This window comes from Doryrhamphus excisus, chromosome 17, assembly GCF_030265055.1.
Source record: "Doryrhamphus excisus isolate RoL2022-K1 chromosome 17, RoL_Dexc_1.0, whole genome shotgun sequence".
Taxonomy (NCBI): Eukaryota; Metazoa; Chordata; class Actinopteri; order Syngnathiformes; family Syngnathidae; genus Doryrhamphus; species Doryrhamphus excisus.
The window spans coordinates 18,589,848-18,602,169 of NC_080482.1; the positions used below are offsets into that span (position 1 = coordinate 18,589,848).

The 12,322-nt window shown below is 44.6% G+C and overlaps 1 protein-coding gene across 4 annotated transcripts in view; it reads left to right on the forward strand.

Moving 5' to 3' along the window:
- Positions 1-9,469, forward strand: part of LOC131105363 (uncharacterized) — a 193,918-nt gene extending 184,449 nt beyond the window's left edge. For all 4 annotated transcript variants that reach the window (XM_058053399.1, XM_058053396.1, XM_058053400.1 and 1 more), the window contains one exon: positions 8,877-9,469. The gene's annotated coding sequence lies outside the window, so the exon portion shown is untranslated. The remainder of the gene's footprint in view (positions 1-8,876) is intronic.
- The last annotated feature ends 2,853 nt before the right edge of the window (positions 9,470-12,322 follow it).

Sequence of the window (12,322 nt, forward strand, 5' to 3'; positions counted from 1 at the left end):
AGGACAACCTTGGTACTTTCTAAACTTGAGGCCCTCTTGCTAGGTGCTAGCATGATGACTGTTAGCATGTTAGCATTTTAGCTAATTTACTCATGTCTAGAGGAAAATACACACATGGCATGATGTGGGGACACTGTAGGACTGCCCCAAACTTTTCAGGACCTGAGGCTGTTTTGCTATGTGTTAGCACGGTAGCCGTTAGCATGTTAGCATTTTAGCTAATTTACTCATGTCTAAAGGCAAATACACACATGGCATGATGTAGGGAGGTTATAGGACAACCTTGGCAGTTTCTAAACTTGAGGCCCTCTTGCTAGGTGCTAGCATAGTCGCTGTTAGCATGTTAGCATTTAAGCTAATTTACTCATGTCTAAAGGATAATACACATATGGCATGATGTAGGGAGGTTATAGGACAACCTTGGCACTTTCTAAACTTGAGGCTCTCTTGCTAGGTGCTAGCATGATGACTGTTAGCATGTTAGCATTTTAGCTAATTTACTCATGTCTAAGGGCAAATACACACATGGCATGATGTGGGGACACTGTAGGACTGCCCCAAACTTTTCAGGACCTGAGGCTGTTTTGCTAGGTGTTAGCATGGTAGCCGTTAGCATGTTAGCATTTTCGGTAATTTTCTAAAGTTTAAAGGCAATTACACACTTGGCATGATGTGGGGACACTGTAGGACTGCCCCAAACTTTTCAGGATCTGAGGCATTTAAGCTAATTTACTCATGTCTAAAGGCATATACACACATGGCATGATGTAGGGAGGTTATAGGACAACCTTGGCACTTTCTAAACTTCAGGCTCTCTTGCTAGGTGCTAGCATGGTAGCCGTTAGCATGTTAGCATTTAAGCTAATTCACTCATGTCTAAAGGCAAATACACACATGGCATGATGTGGGGAGGTTATAGGACAACCTTGGCACTTTCTAAACTTGAGGCTCTCTTGCTAGGTGCTAGCATGATAACTGTTAGCATGTTAACATTTAAGCTAATTTACTCACGTTTAAAGGCTAATACACTTATGGCATGATATAGGGAGGTTATAGGACAACCTTTGTAGTTTCTAAACTTGAGGCCATCTTGCTAGGTGCTAGCAGGGTAGCCGTTAGCATGTTAGCATTTTAGCTAATTTACTCAAGTTTAAAGGCAAATACACACTTGGCATGATGTGGGGACACTATGGGACTGCATCAACCTTTTCCGTACTTGAGGCTTTCTTGCTAGGTGCTACCGCGGTAGCCGTTGGTACACCGGGCCCGAGGTTCACAGCACAGGTGGCCAGTCCATCAAAATTTCTGCGGGAATTTTCTAGTTTTTCTTCTTCTTATATCTTAATCTTCCACTTTTTGCGGGCGTAATGCGGCCGAAACCACAAGAAGGACCCCCACACATGTTACACCGCCGGAAACGTGGCGCTCGGGACTACAGCGGTATTTATTTTTTGGAACGGTTTGTGTAACCATGGCGACGGTATTCGCGATAGAAAAAAAAATCTGCCACTATATTAGGGACACCCTATTCTATTTTTAGAGCAGCTCATGCCAGTGAAAAAAACGAAAATTTACAGACTTTTCACAGCCTTGTAGCTCAGCCTTACGGCCACGTAGAAACGTGATTGACGGCTCATTTTTGAGATAAACTTCTCTACTCTCTCTGTGGCTAATTAGTTTTGTCGTAGGATGTTTAGTTTTCCCTCTATCTTCGTCAGAAGGAGGTGTGCGCAGTTCCAGCGTCTCCCACTCTGACTCCACTGTGGCAGGGGAGACGAAGAGAAAACTTTTTGGCTTTGCAAACAACTCCTCTTCCTGGCCACACCGTTTTAGCCAGCTCGATTTAATTCGGTGAAAACGTAGGAAATCTTGTCCCCTTTCCAAAAATGTCACTCTTATGTCTGAGAGATGTACGGATTGCCTTCTGGGCCCTCAGAAGCGAGAAGAGCGCCGGCATGTCTCCCATTCACTCCCATGTTAAAGACGCCGTCTTTTCTTTCTCCAAATCTTTAATTTTCTGTGTTTTCAACTCGTCATCTTGCGGTCGTTTCTCAACCGATATGCAAAACGAGCAGATCTATGCGAAGCCCCGACCCTCGGGCCGCTCACGGTCGTCTCCTGGTGTCGATATCTCGAATCGTTTGGCCGTAAGAAGCTTCTGTTCGACATGAGCGATTCAGCCCTCTGAGCTCATTCACTGCCATGGCCACCACCTCCTCCTCCTCACAGCCCCTCCCTTCAAAACCCCCCCTTCTCCTGACATGTGCGATTCCAATGATTCCCTTCCCAGCTGATACCATACAGCTCATTTATTATGTTGATTTTAAAAGTTAGATTTTTCTAATTAAGCACAGTGACTCCAGGCACCTCAAAGACCAAAGTATCAAAATATCAACATTTTTATAGAATCCATGATACAGCAATAAGCTGTGTTATCATCATGTCAGGAATCGATAGTTCAGTATCGACCCGCATGTCATACACTCTCTGCTCTTTAGTCCTCCATGGCAATGCAAGTGCTGCTTTCAATTGGAAAACAACACATGACATGTACAGACACCACAGCAGTGCCTGGCAACTTTCAAGACTTGATGCTATGTTGCTAGGCCCTCTTGCTAGGTGCTAGCATGGTAGCCATTAGCATGTTAGCATTTAAGCTAATTTACTCATGTCTAAAGACAAATACACACATGGCATGATGTAGGGAGGTTATAGGACAACCTTGGCACTTTCTCAACTTGATGCTCTCTTGCTAGGTGCTAGCATGATGACTGTTAGCATGTGAGCATTTAAGCTAATTTACTCATGTCTAAAGGCAAATACACACATGGCATGATGTAGGGAGGTTATAGGACAACCTTGGCACTTTCTAAACTTGGGACTCTCTTGCTAGGTGCTAGCATGATGACTGTTAGCATGTTAGCATTTAAGCTAATTTGCTCATGTTTAAAGGCAAATAAACACATGACATGATGTAGGGAGGTTATAGGACAACCTTGGCACTTTCTCAACTTGATGCTCTCTTGCTAGGTGCTAGCATGGTAGCCGTTAGCATGTTAGCATTTAAGCTAATTTACTCATGTCTTCAGGCAAATACACATATGGCATGGTGTAGGGAGGTTATAGGACAACCTTGGCACTTTCTAAACTTGGGACTCTCTTGCTAGGTGCTAGCATGATGACTGTTAGCATGTTAGCATTTAAGCTAATTTGCTCATGTTTAAAGGCAAATACACACATGGCATGATATAGGGAGGTTGAAGGACAACCTTGGCACTTTAAAAACTTGAAACTCTCTTGCTAGGTGCTAGCATGTTAGCCGTTAGCATGTTAGCATTTAAGCTAATTTGCTCACGTTTAAAGGCAAATACAAACATGGCATGATGTGGGGAGGTTATAGGACAACCTTGGCAGTTTCTAAACTTGAGGCCCTCTTGCTAGGTGCTAGCATGGTAGCCGTTAGCATGTTAGCATTTAGGCTAATTTACTCATGCCTAAAGGCTACTAAGCACATGTCATGATGTGGGGAGGATTTAGGACAACCTTGGTACTTTCTAAACTTGAGGCCCTCTTGCTAGGTGCTAGCATGATGACTGTTAGCATGTTAGCATATAAGCTAATTTACTCACGTTTAAAGGCAATTGCACACATGACATGATGTAGGGAGGTTATAGGACAACCTTAGCAGTTTCTAAACTTGAGGCTCTCTCGCTAGGTGCTAGCATGTTAGCCGTTAGCATGTTAGCATTTAAGCTAATTTACTCATGTCTAATGGCAAATACACACATGGCATGATGTAGGGAGGTTATAGGACAGCCTTGGCAGTTTCTAAACTTGAGGCTGTCTTGCTAGGTGCTAGCATGTTAGCCGTTAGCATGTTAGCATTTAAGCTAATTTGCTCATGTCTAAAGGCAAATACACACATGGCATGATGTAGGGAGGTTATAGGACAACCTTGGCACTTTCTAAACTTGGGACTCTCTTGCTAGGTGCTAGCATGATGGCTGTTAGCATGTTAGCATTTAAGCTAATTTGCTAATGTTTAAAGGCAAATACACACATGCATGATGCAGGGACGTTATAGGACATCCTTGGCAGTTTCTAAACTTGAGGCTGTCTTGCTAGGTGCTAGCATGTTAGCCGTTAGCATGTTAACATTTAAGCTAATTTACTCATGTCTAAAGGCAAATACACACATGGCATGATGTAGGGAGTTTATAGGACAACCTTGGCACTTTCTAAACTTGAGGCCCTCTTGCTAGTTGCTAGCATCGTAGCCGTTAGCATGTTAGCATTTAAGCTAATTTACTTATGTCTACAGGCAAATTCACACATGGCATGATGTAGGGAGGTTATAGGACAACCTTGGCACTTTATAAACTTGAGGCCCTCTTGCTAGTTGCTAGCATGTTAGCCGTTAGCATGTTAGCATTTAAGCTAATTTACTCATGTCTAAAGGCAAATACACACATGGCATGATGTAGGGAGGTTATAGGACAACCTTGGCACTTTCTAAACTTGAGGCTCTATTGCTAGGTGCTAGCATGATGACTGTTAGCATGTTAGCATTTAAGCTACTTTGCTCAGGTTTAAAGGCAAATTAACACATGCATGATGCAGGGACGTTATAGGACATCCTTGGCACTTTCTAAACTTGAGGCTCTCTTGCAAGGTGCTAGCATAATGCCTGTTAGCATGTTAGCATTTAAGCTAATTTACTCATGTCTACAGGCAAATACACACATGGTATGGTGTAGGGATGTTACAGGACAACCTTGGCACTTTCTAAAGTTGAGGTTCTCTTGCTAGGTGCTAGCATGATAACTGTTAGCATGTTAGCATTTAAGCTAATTTACTCATGCCTAAAGGCTACTAAGCACATGTCATTATGTGGGGAGGTTATAGGACAACCTTGGTACTTTCTAAACTTGAGGCCCTCTTGCTAGGTGCTAGCATGATGACTGTTAGCATGTTAGCATTTTAGCTAATTTACTCATGTCTAGAGGAAAATACACACATGGCATGATGTGGGGACACTGTAGGACTGCCCCAAACTTTTCAGGACCTGAGGCTGTTTTGCTATGTGTTAGCACGGTAGCCGTTAGCATGTTAGCATTTTAGCTAATTTACTCATGTCTAAAGGCAAATACACACATGGCATGATGTAGGGAGGTTATAGGACAACCTTGGCAGTTTCTAAACTTGAGGCCCTCTTGCTAGGTGCTAGCATAGTCGCTGTTAGCATGTTAGCATTTAAGCTAATTTACTCATGTCTAAAGGATAATACACATATGGCATGATGTAGGGAGGTTATAGGACAACCTTGGCACTTTCTAAACTTGAGGCTCTCTTGCTAGGTGCTAGCATGATGACTGTTAGCATGTTAGCATTTTAGCTAATTTACTCATGTCTAAGGGCAAATACACACATGGCATGATGTGGGGACACTGTAGGACTGCCCCAAACTTTTCAGGACCTGAGGCTGTTTTGCTAGGTGTTAGCATGGTAGCCGTTAGCATGTTAGCATTTTCGGTAATTTTCTAAAGTTTAAAGGCAATTACACACTTGGCATGATGTGGGGACACTGTAGGACTGCCCCAAACTTTTCAGGATCTGAGGCATTTAAGCTAATTTACTCATGTCTAAAGGCATATACACACATGGCATGATGTAGGGAGGTTATAGGACAACCTTGGCACTTTCTAAACTTCAGGCTCTCTTGCTAGGTGCTAGCATGGTAGCCGTTAGCATGTTAGCATTTAAGCTAATTCACTCATGTCTAAAGGCAAATACACACATGGCATGATGTGGGGAGGTTATAGGACAACCTTGGCACTTTCTAAACTTGAGGCTCTCTTGCTAGGTGCTAGCATGATAACTGTTAGCATGTTAACATTTAAGCTAATTTACTCACGTTTAAAGGCTAATACACTTATGGCATGATATAGGGAGGTTATAGGACAACCTTTGTAGTTTCTAAACTTGAGGCCATCTTGCTAGGTGCTAGCAGGGTAGCCGTTAGCATGTTAGCATTTTAGCTAATTTACTCAAGTTTAAAGGCAAATACACACTTGGCATGATGTGGGGACACTATGGGACTGCATCAACCTTTTCCGTACTTGAGGCTTTCTTGCTAGGTGCTACCGCGGTAGCCGTTGGTACACCGGGCCCGAGGTTCACAGCACAGGTGGCCAGTCCATCAAAATTTCTGCGGGAATTTTCTAGTTTTTCTTCTTCTTATATCTTAATCTTCCACTTTTTGCGGGCGTAATGCGGCCGAAACCACAAGAAGGACCCCCACACATGTTACACCGCCGGAAACGTGGCGCTCGGGACTACAGCGGTATTTATTTTTTGGAACGGTTTGTGTAACCATGGCGACGGTATTCGCGATAGAAAAAAAAATCTGCCACTATATTAGGGACACCCTATTCTATTTTTAGAGCAGCTCATGCCAGTGAAAAAAACGAAAATTTACAGACTTTTCACAGCCTTGTAGCTCAGCCTTACGGCCACGTAGAAACGTGATTGACGGCTCATTTTTGAGATAAACTTCTCTACTCTCTCTGTGGCTAATTAGTTTTGTCGTAGGATGTTTAGTTTTCCCTCTATCTTCGTCAGAAGGAGGTGTGCGCAGTTCCAGCGTCTCCCACTCTGACTCCACTGTGGCAGGGGAGACGAAGAGAAAACTTTTTGGCTTTGCAAACAACTCCTCTTCCTGGCCACACCGTTTTAGCCAGCTCGATTTAATTCGGTGAAAACGTAGGAAATCTTGTCCCCTTTCCAAAAATGTCACTCTTATGTCTGAGAGATGTACGGATTGCCTTCTGGGCCCTCAGAAGCGAGAAGAGCGCCGGCATGTCTCCCATTCACTCCCATGTTAAAGACGCCGTCTTTTCTTTCTCCAAATCTTTAATTTTCTGTGTTTTCAACTCGTCATCTTGCGGTCGTTTCTCAACCGATATGCAAAACGAGCAGATCTATGCGAAGCCCCGACCCTCGGGCCGCTCACGGTCGTCTCCTGGTGTCGATATCTCGAATCGTTTGGCCGTAAGAAGCTTCTGTTCGACATGAGCGATTCAGCCCTCTGAGCTCATTCACTGCCATGGCCACCACCTCCTCCTCCTCACAGCCCCTCCCTTCAAAACCCCCCCTTCTCCTGACATGTGCGATTCCAATGATTCCCTTCCCAGCTGATACCATACAGCTCATTTATTATGTTGATTTTAAAAGTTAGATTTTTCTAATTAAGCACAGTGACTCCAGGCACCTCAAAGACCAAAGTATCAAAATATCAACATTTTTATAGAATCCATGATACAGCAATAAGCTGTGTTATCATCATGTCAGGAATCGATAGTTCAGTATCGACCCGCATGTCATACACTCTCTGCTCTTTAGTCCTCCATGGCAATGCAAGTGCTGCTTTCAATTGGAAAACAACACATGACATGTACAGACACCACAGCAGTGCCTGGCAACTTTCAAGACTTGATGCTATGTTGCTAGGCCCTCTTGCTAGGTGCTAGCATGGTAGCCATTAGCATGTTAGCATTTAAGCTAATTTACTCATGTCTAAAGACAAATACACACATGGCATGATGTAGGGAGGTTATAGGACAACCTTGGCACTTTCTCAACTTGATGCTCTCTTGCTAGGTGCTAGCATGATGACTGTTAGCATGTGAGCATTTAAGCTAATTTACTCATGTCTAAAGGCAAATACACACATGGCATGATGTAGGGAGGTTATAGGACAACCTTGGGACTTTCTAAACTTGAGGCTCTCTTGCTAGGTGCTAGCATGATGACTGTTAGCATGTTAGCATTTAAGCTAATTTGCTCATGTTTAAAGGCAAATACACACATGCATGATGCAGGGACGTAATAGGACATCCTTGGGAGTTTCTAAACTTGAGGCTTTCTTGCTAGGTGCTAGCATGTTAGCATGTTAGCATGTTAGCATGTTAGCATTTAAGCTAAATTACTCATGTCTAAAGGCAAATACACACATGGCATGATGTAGGGAGTTTATAGGACAACCTTGGCACTTTCTAAACTTGGGACTCTTTTGCTAGGTGCTAGCATGATGGCTGTTAGCATGTTAGCATTTAAGCTAATTTGCTCATGTTTAAAGGCAAATACACACATGCATGATGCAGGGATGTTATAGGACATCCTTGGCACTTTCTAAACTTGAGGCTCTCTTGCTAGGTGCCAGCATAATGATTGTTAGCATGTTAGCATTTTAGCTAATTTACTCATGTTTAAAGGCAAATACACACATGGCATGATGTGGGGAGGTTATAGGACAACCTTGGCAGTTTCTAAACTTGAGGCCCTCTTGCTAGCTGCTAGCATGGTAGCCGTTAGCATGTTAGCATTTAAGCTAATTTACTCATGTCTAAAGGAAAATACACACATGGCATGATGTAGGGATGTTATAGGATAACCTTGGCACTTTCTAAACTTGAGACTCTCTTGCTAGGTGTTAGCATGATGACTGTTAGCATGCTAGCATTTTTACTAATTTACTCATGTCTAAAGGCAAATACACACGTGGCATGATGTGGGGACACTATGGGACTTCCCCAAACTTTTCGGGACCTGAGGCTGTTTTGCCACGTGTTAGCACGATAGCCGTTAGCATGTTAGCATTTTAGCTAATTTACTCAAGTTTAAAGGCAAATACACACTTGGCATGATGTGGGGACACTATGGGACTGCATCAACCTTTTCCGTACTTGAGGCTTTCTTGCTAGGTGCTACCGCGGTAGCCGTTGGCGCACCGGGCCCGAGGTTCACAGCACAGGTGGCCAGTCCATCAAAATTTCCGCGGGAATTTTCTAGTTTCATATGTTATTTGTGTTTCTCAGAGATTGCTGCGCACCGTTCAGGGTTGCAGAGTCTTCTGCGGAGGAACACCTCAACTGGGATGCCTGGCAAACAACTGACGCAATTGTTACTGAGGCCACATCTGGGAGCCTGTTGAATACATGTGCATCAAGAACCTCTTACAACAACAGTATCGTCATCAAGATGGACTTGTTCCACTGTATGCGACGGCTTCTTCGTGAGTGTGCCTCAGAACATCACCCGTTATACGGCACCTTCGCACAGTTCCTGTTGGCTGCCTTCTCTGTGGTGGACCAGGAAGACCTGCAGAGGCTCCAGGATGCATACGTCTTCTGTGGCATCCAGCCTGCAAATCCCACCAAGCAGCATATTCGTGAGCACTGCAGGATAAAGATTCCTCCGCCCGGGACGCTTATTCAGAGAGTGGAAGGGGTGTTGAAGCACTTTCACCTGACCACAGATCCGAATGGCATCCCTCTTTATAAGCCCTCCATGCTAAAGTGATGGAGGATCCAACGAGTCCACATTCTGCGCGGTTGCCTCAGTGATCCTGAGGTGGAAGGGGGCATACTGTACCGCCGTGGAGGAATGATACAGTTAAACCACGTGCCATATGAGCGTGCAGCAGTCACCGTCTGGATCCCCATCAGAGGCACGTCGCAGCAGGAGGGCTACCACTTTCACCAGGCCAAATGGGTGACCGGCACGCAGGTCTCCCCAGAGCTGTTCCAGGCCCAGGCCATGACAGGAGTGTGTCGCTGGAACTATCAGCATCTGCTGGACCTGAAACTGCCAGGCGTTTCTCTCCCGCCTGTTTTCGACCCTGCACTGATATGCTCCCTGAATGCTGTTTCCAGACGGGTCTTTGGCGAAGAAAAGTACCCTGCTCTTCATCTGGCAGCTGAAGACACCAGGGAGAGGTTTGGCCTGGAGTACAGGGAGCCAGAATGTTGTCCGGTCCCTTTAGACTGGGACAAACATAAAACCAAGAAGGACCCCGGCCACGCCACAAGTGCTCCTTCTCCAGGCACTGTCTGATCAGGGAGCAGACCCAGTGCAGCCTTCCTCCACACCTCCCACCAGGCTTTTCAGCTTCGTTCCCCACTCTGTTCACCCTCTTCAAACTGCTACTGCGACTACGTCTAGTCATGTGGCCCCTATCCCAGCATCTGACTTGGACAATGAAGCTTCTGTTACTGAGCTTCAGCCACAGCCAGGTAAAAACTTATCTAAACTAATCATGTGTCCCCTTGTTCTAATAGTGTTGCATCTTGTTTGAACCAAATAACAAATGTGTATCTCTTGGTTTTCTTTGCCTAGAGCCCACAAGAAGATTGCCCATCCAATGTTCTCCGACTGCTGCCCGCACTGGACCAGTGAAGACTGGAGGGAGAGTATTTGTGTTGGACCACAAGCGCTGGCCGTCTCCAATGAAGTCGGCAATTGACGAGCTCCTTAATAAACACCGCGGGCACGAGGACATGATCAAGCTTGTGGTTCGGGAGTATGGCATTCTTGTCCACAAGTCCAGCAAAGACCCCAACAGCATGCTGCATCCAACATCAAAATTGCATATTCCCAAATACATAAAACACAACAGTAAATTTCTCAATACATCATCTTCACTAAATACCAGCCCAGAGAAGCTGCAACATACACAGCAGCTTTGTCAGTTGCTAAGCACTACCTCTGCTGTGCCTGTTGTGACACTGCCTGCAGCTATGGTCATTCCACCACCACCACCACCACCACCTGCTCATAGCCCATTGAAGCAGGAGCAACCACCTCCCGTGTCAAAAAAAAATCAAACAAAAACATGTCTGTGCTGTTGTCAACCAAAATCAAAATATCAAGGGGATGGGACATCAATACATGACTTTTATCAGCGGGGCCCTGTCAGATACTTTTATTGCTCCACAAAAGTGTTCCAAAAATATGGTGCAGAAGGTCTGACAAACCCCAAGATGCCATTTCAAGAGTTCAGTCAAACAGATTTCTTCCAGCGAGAGCTCGATGATACAAGAAAGAGGGTGGAGGGAAAAACAGCAGAAGAAGAGGAAGAGGGAGGAATCTCCTCCACCCCCTGTCCGAAAGTGCCGGTTCTGCAGGATACAGCTAAAGCAGGGTCCGAACAGCCCCCACATCCACACTGGCTTTCCAGGGCAAGCAGGGAAGTATCTACTGCCCTGCCAAAGTCTTCTCTATCTATAGAGAGCACGGGATGGAAAGAGAGATGAGCTGGAGGGAGTTCCAGGCCTCTCCTTTTTATGAAAAGGAGAAACAACGACACCAAAATAAATGAACATTTTTTTATTATTATTCAGAGCTTGTTATTAGTATTCTTTTTTTTTTTTATCTCTGAGAGTGTTTTTAAGTGTGGCATGGCAACCTGATAAATAAATATTCTTTGTTACATTGCATTGATTTTGTGTTTTATTTCAAACACTGGTATCAATATAAGCCTGATATGAATAGTTTGTAATCATATAGGGATTAATTGGAAAAAAAATGATATTGTGGAGAAGAAAATGGTGACTTGACTGATGCTTAGACGGGATTCGAACCCATGACTTCATTTCTCCGAAGTCTCTCTGTTTGTATGACGTCTATCTCGCATCCTGATTGGCTCGCAGCAAATGTCAACAACACCCGCGCGGCCTCCGCGTGACAGGCCGAGATACTGTCCACTATACTAACGAGGACTGCTGCTGCGATGATGTGGTGTCGATTGGCCAAAGGGGAATTCAGAACAGACTCGTGGCCCATGACCGTTTTTATGGTAGCTGGAGACTTTAACCACTGAAATCCATCCCGCTTATCCTCATCAACGGACTGTATTCCCCACCCGTTACCAGCATGGGGACATTCCAACCCAAGATGAGAACACATTGGACCAGGGACACAGCAACATAGTAGGTGGCACAGACACAGCTTCACATTGCCCCCACTTTTAGACCCAACTGAAAAAAGACTCTCTTGCTTGGTGCTAACATGATGACCATTAGCATGTTAGCATTTAAGCTAATTTACTCATGTCTCAAGGCAAATAGACACATGGCATGATGTGGGGACACTATGGGACTGCCTTAACACTTTTGGATCTTGAGGCTGTCTTGCTAGTTTGTTTTTTTTTTTTACCCCGGACACAGTCTCTTTGAGAGGAGGCTGCGGTCCATCAGGACCAAAACCTCACGCCACAAGAACAGTTTCTTCCCGTCTGCTGTCAGCCTCATCAACAAGTCCCGGAACCCCCCCGACACTGTTCACACCCCACCTCTGCCTCATCCTGCCACTTTGACACTCTATATGCGTTAAATTAACGCTCAGTTTGGACTCTTAGGAAAAACAATCAGACTGCAGTTCCGGAACAACAAACAAAAAACAGACTGTGTACATATATTTATACTGTATACTGTATATTTTGTATTTTCATTTTTTAATAGATGTGTCTGCACCTACTTCACAA